Source organism: Pelophylax lessonae (genome assembly GCF_965119305.1).
Source record: "Pelophylax lessonae genome assembly, chromosome: 6".
NCBI lineage: Eukaryota > Metazoa > Chordata > Amphibia > Anura > Ranidae > Pelophylax > Pelophylax lessonae.
In genome coordinates this window covers 23,370,413-23,379,009 of record NC_138773.1, presented here as the reverse complement: position 1 = coordinate 23,379,009, position 8,597 = coordinate 23,370,413, and the positions used below count along the sequence as shown (strand labels likewise).

General features: G+C 47.2%; 1 long non-coding RNA gene across 1 annotated transcript; it reads right to left on the bottom strand.

The window, feature by feature from the left end:
* Positions 1 to 250: 250 nt before the first annotated feature.
* Positions 251 to 3,965, bottom strand: LOC309557831. The gene is made up of 2 exons (XR_014225396.1): positions 3,891 to 3,965; positions 251 to 532 (listed from the first exon to the last, which is right to left on the bottom strand). It is a non-coding gene; the product is annotated as an uncharacterized lncRNA (long non-coding RNA).
* Positions 3,966 to 8,597: the final 4,632 nt, after the last annotated feature.

Below are 8,597 nucleotides of genomic sequence, written 5' to 3'. Positions count from 1 at the left end.
ATGCGGCTCGGCTGCCGCCGGCCCATTGGGCAAATGCCCGATATGTCCTATGGCTAGTCTGGATCTGGCAGAATATATACTTTTAGAGAAGAACCCGTATTTACCAGCGGCCCCTATGAGGGTAGCGCTACTAGTTCATTTTAAAAGGGATTTACCAAATTCCCCCATTTGTTGCATATGGATTAAATAACTTGGAAAAAAATGGAAATGTTCTTATCCTCATCATGGTGTTATTTGCATTGTGGGCTCACCATTCCCTTCTTTATTTAGAGGTTGTAGATGGTTGGGAGGTAAATCCGGAGGTCTCTCCATGTTCCAAGATGGGAAGACTTTCTCAGGATATTCAGCAGTTGTGTTTTACTGATTGGATCACCACCCCGCAGAGCGCCATTCTCATCTGTGTTCAGGAGAAGTAAATGGAGCTCCTTCTGACCGTTCCCATCACTGGGCTGTAAAAGAAGGTTGTCCAGTAGATGTTGGACCATTTGATGTCCTCTATCCGTGATCACTGGTCTCGTCCCAGCTCTAGATCCTATGTGAGTGAACATACATCAAAAAATAATTAATAATAGAGAGCCAATATACGCCAAAGTATTATTCAGCTGAAAGGTTGGGTTCACATATGTGCGCCCGCAAGTTCGTGCCTGGAGTCGGGTTCACCAGTTCAGGTGCGATTCAGGTCCGAATTTTTGCCTGAATTTGCACCTAAATCAGACCCAAAGATGGACAGGACCCTTTTCCAGTGCGCTCCGCGGCCACCCCGGCCCTGTGTGAACCGGCTCTATTGAGAGCAGGTTACACTCACCTGTCATGTAAATTGGATGCGGGGAAACTCGCATCTAATTCGCATATATTTATGGGTGCTCCGTGGGCTGGGGGGGCCGCAGACGGACCACACCTTACCCCCTTATCCCCCCCCCCCCGGATAACAACAGCTCGCACACCATACCACCCCCCCCCCCTGTTGCCGGGTCACTATCCCTGGACTGACGTGAAGGGCAGGCAGCAGCGGCGGCTTCCCTTCCAATAATAACACTGACTGGTCTAACTGACACTGATACTAACTGACACGGATACTGACATTGACTGACGCTAACTGACACTGACTGACACGGATACTAACTGACACTGACTGACACGGATACTAACTGACACTGACACTGACTGACAATGACTGACACAGATACTAATTGACACTGACTTTAACTGACATGATACTAACTGACACTGATAATAACTGACACTGACTGACAGTAAACAACACTGACACCGACTGACACTGAAACTTAACAAAAAGCTTTTTTTGAAATTCTACCTGAACAGACTGACACTGACCTTTACCCCAATCCTGACCCTGACCCTGACCTTGACCTTTACCTTTACCTTTACCCCAATCCTGACACTGACCTTCACCCCCAATCCTGACACTGACCTTCACCCCCAATCCTGACCCTGACCTTTACCCCAATCCTGACCCTGACCTTTACCTTTACCCCAATCCTGACACTGACCTTCACCCCAATCCTGACACTGACCTCTGTCATTCCTGACCTAGATATTTTATCTTTATTTTATTTTCTTGCAGAGACTTCTTTGGTGACATTGTTCTCCTCTAGCACGCAGGAAAAGATACAGAGGAGAGAATCCTTTCACACGGGCTTCTCCATTTGATGGACTCCCCTTGCTCAGCGGGGGATGGATCTGCTGATCTCTGCTGAGCAGACGGATGACGTCTCCGCTAACTGTGCTGGGATGGACCTGTCAGAGTCCCGCTCTCCTCTAGGGGAGATCGGGTGAAAACAGACCGCATGTCCATTTTCATCCAATCCCACCTGATCCATTTGGCAAAACAGATGGTGGGAACCCCTCATAATGAGAAAGCAGGTGTACAGACCCGGGAACTCAGCACAGGGATGGTGGGAACCCCTCATAATGGGCACAGCAGGTGTACAGACCCGGGAACTCAGCACAGGGATGGTGGGAACCCCTCATAATGGGCACAGCAGGTGTACAGACCCGGGAACTCAGCACAGGGATGGCGGGAACCCCTCATAATGGGCACAGCAGGTGTACAGACCCGGGAACTCAGCACAGGGATGGTGGGAACCCCTCATAATGGGCACAGCAGGTGTACAGACCTGGGAACTCAGCACAGGGATGGTGGGAACCCCTCATAATGGGCACAGCAGGTGTACAGACCTGGGAACTCAGCACAGGGATGGTGGTAACCCCTCATAATGGGCACAGCAGGTGTGCAGACCTGGGAACTCAGCACAAGGATGGTGGGATCCCCTCATAATGGGCACAGCAGGTGTGCAGACCTGGGAACTCAGCACAGGGATGGTGGGAGCCCCTCATAATGGGCACAACAGGTGTACAGACCTGGAACCTGCCCATGTACACAGACACACGCACACACACACACACAAGCGTGCACACACAGACATGTGCACACACATGTACACAGACATGTACACACACACACATGTACACAGACATGTACACAGACACAGACACACACACACACACAGACATGTGCACAGACACAGACACACAGACACACACACACAGACATACGTACACTACCAACCCCCTCTTCACTTGTACAACAGCCCTTACCTGTAAGGTGGTCCTCCTCCCCCCAGCTCTTGTTCCCACATGTGTCTGTGCACAGAGGAGCTGCAGTCCAGGAGAGTACAGGCTGCACATATGAGGAGTGCACATGCAGATACCAGCCAGAGGTGGCAGCAAAGCGCCCGATGTGAGCTCAATGACACAGAGCAGCAGCAGCTGCCGACTCACACTCAGAAAGCCAGCTCAGCCATGGAGCACCTCTGTACCTGCACGGATGGTGGGAAGCCCTTATAATGGGCACAACAGGTGTACAGACCCAGCAACCCAGTGCAGGCATGGTGGGAAGCCCTTATAATGGGCACAGCAGGTGTACAGACCAGGCAACCCAGTGCAGGGATGATGGGAACCCCTCATAATGGGTAGAGGAGATGTACAGACCCGAGAACTCAGCACAGGGATGGTGGGAACCCCAATAATAGGCATAGCGGGGGCAAAGACCTGGGAACTTAGTGTAGAGATGGTGGGCTTATAGAAAATGACACGAGTCCATCCAGCAGCTTGTTCATTATATATTTATAATCACAGCAAGATAAGGAGCCCTACTGTATATACTGCTGACTGCTGCATCCTGACCTGTATATTTATAACATTTTCACATAACTGCCTGTAAATGTGATCTGTGCAAATGGACAAAGTTGAATGTTCACAGGCTATATTCTCTGCAGAAAATACCACATTATGGCCACTAGATGGAGTTGACTATCATAGGAAATAAGTGAGCTCCTCTGCTCCATCTAGTGGTCATAATGTGGTATTTTCTGCATTCACAACATGAATCAGCAGAGAATTTAGCCTGAGATTATTCGATTTTTCCCCATTTTCAAAGAACAAATTTACATGGCATTTTGATGGACGCACACCTATGCATTTGTATTTTCATTTTTTTATAAACACACCCCTATGATATACATTTCATAGTCCTGAAAGCTACATTATGTGTGTTGTGCAGTATGTTACACAGACCTGACCCTACAATTAAATGTATTGTGTTTTTTTATTGAAATGTTGCACTTTATATAAACTATTGCGCTAATAATATGTGATATATCAAATTGAAACTATCACCATTTTATTCTCCAGGGCCTCTGCTTTCAGAAAATATATTCCGTAATTTTCAAACCTGAAATTATTTTTTAAACGTTTGCAAAAAAAAAAAAAAAAGCAAAAATGGCTCTGGGAGTGAAAGGGTTAGAGATCTGACATCTTCCAGTAGCTAAGGGGTTAAATGGCAGTCAATTACCCGGCTGTGCCATTACCTGGAAGTCTGGAAGTTGGGAATGTTGAAGACCGGTGTGGAAGGCCTGCTGTGCAGTGGATTAGGAAAGGATCCTGTCCTCACTATCTCCAGGACTTTGCTCCTTGTCTGGTCCTGTAGACGTTCTCAGGTCCTGTAGACGTTCTCCTCCACATCTCCCCATCCATGGTCACCTTAAAGGAACTCAGAACTTCCCTGACACCTCCTCCATTAGGATGGTGCAGAGTCGGAGTGGTGGTCACACACTGAGAAGTCAGGCTTCTCCTATTCTGGAAGGCTGGAGCTGTTCCTGCTTTGGAAGTGAAACTAGAATGAAGAGTTTCATTTCTCGCACAGAACCTCCGGCTTTTCTGGCTCTCAGACAAAACAAACGAAAACTTGGCAAGAGTATAAATAACTGACAATGGTTTTCTGGTTCAACCGGGTCCCACGTCTGTGTCCATAAAAATTTGCCTACCGCTCCCATCGATCATGCCCTAAAGCGTTAATGATGACAAAACAGTAGTAGCTCACGCAGCCTTAACCAGTTGAGCTCTGGATCAGAGCATTTTTTTTTTTTTTGCTATTCAGCACTGCGCTACTTTACCTGGTAATTGTGCAGTCATGCGACACTGTACCCAAATTCAATTTATATGATTTTTTTCACACAAATAGAGCATTCTTTTTGGTATTTGATCACCTGTGCGATTTTTAATTTTTGCGCTATAATAAAAAAAAAAAAAATTGCGACAATTTTGAAAAAAAAAAAATATATTTTTCACATTCTGCTATTTGACATTCCCAATAAAAAAATGTAAAATATTTATTTATTTTTTTTTACATTTTAGGCCAATTTGTTTTCTGCTACATATGTTTGGTAAAAAAAAAAAAAAATCGCAATAAGCGCATTTTGATTGGTTTGCGCAAAAGTTATTGCGTTTACTAACTACGGGAAAGATTATGTCATTTTTATTGTTTTTTTTTTTTAACGAGTAATGGCAGTGATCTGCGATTTTTTTTTTTGCGGGACTCCGACATTGCGGCGGACAGATCGGACCCTTGACTGACATTTGTGACACTTTTGGGGGTACCAGTGACATTACTGCAGTAATCGGTGCTATACATATGCACTGTTACTGTAAAAATGACACTGGCAGGGAAGGGGTTAACTTTATTGGTGATGCAGGGGTTAAGTGTGTCCCTAGAGGCGTGCTTCTAACTGTAAAGGGGTGTGGCTAGTGGTGTAACAACAGAGACATAGGATCCTACATAGCAGGACCATATGATCGCTGTTCTTACACAGGGGAGAATGACAGGCGGCTGTGTTTATATTAGCCGCCTGCCTTTCTCCCTCTGCAACAGACGATCGCGAGTGGCCGGCGGACATAGGGTCCGCCGGTCACTCGCGCGGGGGTGTCCGTAAACGAGCAGGGGCCGTAACTCGCCCCCTAGAGGCTCACAGGTGAGCGACGTAGCCCTACGTCGCTTTGCCTGTGAGGGGCTGACCGCCGCAGTAAATAAACTGACGGCAGTCGGCAAGTGGTTAACTGTCAAAGAAGAAAATGTCAATTTTCGCAACATATTCGCTATTTTTTTATTACTATCGCAAAAAATGAAAAGCACAAAGGTGATCCAATACCACCAAAAGAAAGCTCTGTTTGTGGGAAAAAAAGGACGTAAATTTAGTTTGGGTACGGCGTTACATGACCGCGCAATTGTCAGTTAAAGTCGCGCAGTGCCAAGTTGCCTGGACGTAAAGCAGGGAAATCCTCCGGTGGTAAAGTGGTTAAACAGGTTCTGAGGCTGATAAAATGCACACAAGGCAATAAACTGGTTTAATTGCCACCTTAATCAGCCTGGGAACCTGTGTAATTATGTAATGTGTGCCCTGGGGTGAGGGGGCAACCCTACTTGTGACATCACCCAAATGGGCGATGCTTGGCCTGAACCGTTCGACCAACACTAGTGGCTATACAATTTTCTTATTTAGATTTCCCTTCAATCATGTAGTGCAAGAGCCTTCCTGGGTGCCTACAAATTGAAAGAGTTTAGGTTTGACCTCATATTAGATGGTTTTGGTAAATCTAAAGGAAAATCATACAAGAGAATTGTATAATGTATGGCCAGCCTAAGGCGTTCTCTATGCTGGAATGATTTAATTACAGTACATTGGAAGTATTGACAAATCCCAGCCGCATGGCATGCCTCTACACACTCACCTTTGCTTCTGTTTCGTCCTGCTTTGCTTCTCCCACCCCGCCTGACAGCATTTCCCTGCTGATTATATCTCCAGGTTATGTACTAAGAGGTGCAGCTCCCTAGACACTGCCAATTAACAAGCCTTCTAATGGGCTCAGCTTGTGCTATCGGCTTCATACAGAGAAGAAAAGTGACAGCCGATGCCAGATTTATGATTTCCCAAAGAGGGATTGAAACAATCCCCACTCTGAGAATGTAAATTGTCATGTTTGATTATCCGGGCATTGAGGCACAAAATACCCCAACTCTTAGGCCCAGTGGCGGTTTTAGGCATGGGCGAATAGGGCAGCCGCCCAGGCCGGCATTTTTTAATGACACGTGGGGGGCGGCATGACAGTGTTCCCCAACCCCCGGGCCGCGGACCGGTACTGGTCCGTGGATCAAATGGTATTGGGCCGCCCGAGGAACTTTGAATAATTTCACTGTGGCAGCTGAGCCGAGGCGCAGAGCATTAAAGCGCTGCGCAAACTGTTGGCGCTATATAAATCCTGTATAATAATAATAATAATAATTGCTCCCCCCCGAGCCCGCCCATTGTGTGACAATAGTGAATGAAAATTCGCTATTGTCACACTGATCCTCCTCCTGGCCAATCAGGGAGCGGGTCCTCCCGCTTCCTGATTGGCCGAAAGGCAAACCCCACGCCATTGGCCGAGGAGGAGGCGCCGCAGGAGGACTGAGGAGACGCGGGAAAGAGAAGTGAGGTAAGTGCACGGACGGGTCTCGCAGGGGGAACGCAGGCGCTCTGCATTGAAAGGTGGCACGCTGGCATCTCTACATTGAAAGGGGGCAATGCTGTGGCACTCTGCATTTATTGGGGGCATTGCTGTGGCACTCTGCATTTATTGGGGGCATTGCTGTGGCACTCTGCATTTATTGGGGGCATTGCTGTGGCACTCTACATTTATTGGGGGCAATGCTGTGGCACTCTGCATTTATTGGGGGCAATGCTGTGGCACTCTGCATTTATTGGGGGCAATGCTGTGGCACTCTGCATTTATTGTTATGTTGTCATGTTATTTTTTTTTTTTTGGGGGGGGGCATCGGGAGGGAGTCTTGCCCAGGGAGCAATTTAATGTAGAACCGCCACTGCTTAGGCCCCTTTCACACATGGTAGTCCATCAAGCGGACTCCATTTATCTCTGCGGGGGTCAATCTGCCCCCTGGGGGAAAGGCCGATGGCAGCTGTGTGCATAGATGGAGCGGTCAGGTCCCCATTCTTCTCTATGGGGGAATCGGATGGGAACGGACCGTCTGTCCATTCTCATCTGATCCGATTGGATCCGCCAAAATAGGGTTTCCATCCGTCCGGATTTGACGGATCGGATCGGATGTCAGCGGACATGTCTCCACTGACTTCCGATGCCCCATAGAGATGCATTGGGCGTCCGTTCAGATCCACCTGACAAACGGACAGGCGGATCTGAACGGTCCGCCTGTGTGAAAGGGGGCCTTATAGATTTGCAGATGGAGCTCTCAAGGGTTCCACACCTGAGCTGTTACTTCTATGTGCGCGGAAAGATCTTGATCTCCAGAAGATTTACCCCCCTTTCATGACCAGGCCATTTTTTGTGATACGGTACTGCGTTACAATTGTGCGGCCATGCGACGCTGTACTCAAATACCATTGATATAGTTTTATCCCACAAATAGAGCTTTCTTTTGGTGGTATTTAAACACCTCTACACAAAAAAAGACCAATTTTGGAAAAAAAAATATATATTTTTTACTTTCTGCTATAAAACATGTAAAAAAAAATCTTAAGTTCTTCAATAATTTAGGCCAATATATATTCTGATACATATTTCCCAGTAGGTGTATATCGATTGTTTTACATGAACGTTAACCACTTGCCGACTGCCGCACGACTATTTACGTCGGCAGTCAGCCCCTCACAGGCAAAGCGACGTAGGACTACGTCACTAGCCTGTAAGGATGTGCGCTCCCGCTCGGTCATGGACCCCCCCCCCCGCACGTGTGCCCGGCGGACCCGATGCTTGCCGGGCACTCGCGATCGTCCGTGATAGCGGGAGAAAGGCAGGCGGGTAATGTAAACAAAGCCGCCTGTCATTCTCCCCTGTGTAAGAATGGAGATCACACGGTTCTACTATGTAGGAACGTTGATCACTGTTCTTACACATCAAGCCACAGCCAATCACAGTTAGAAACACGCCCCTAGGGACACACACAGCCCCTCCCTCTCAAAAAAAGTTAACCCCTTCACTGCCAGTGTCATTATTACAGTAACAGTGCATATGTATAGCACTGATTACTATAGTAATGTCACTGGTACCCCCAAAAGTGTCAAAAATGTCAGTCAAGGGTCCGATCTGTCCGCCACAATGTCGCAGTCCTGCAAAAAAAATCGCAGATCTCCGCCATTGCGCGTTAAAAAAAAAAAACAACAAAAATGACAAAAATCTTTCCCTTTGTTAGTAAACGCAATAACTTTTGCGCAAAGCAATCAAAA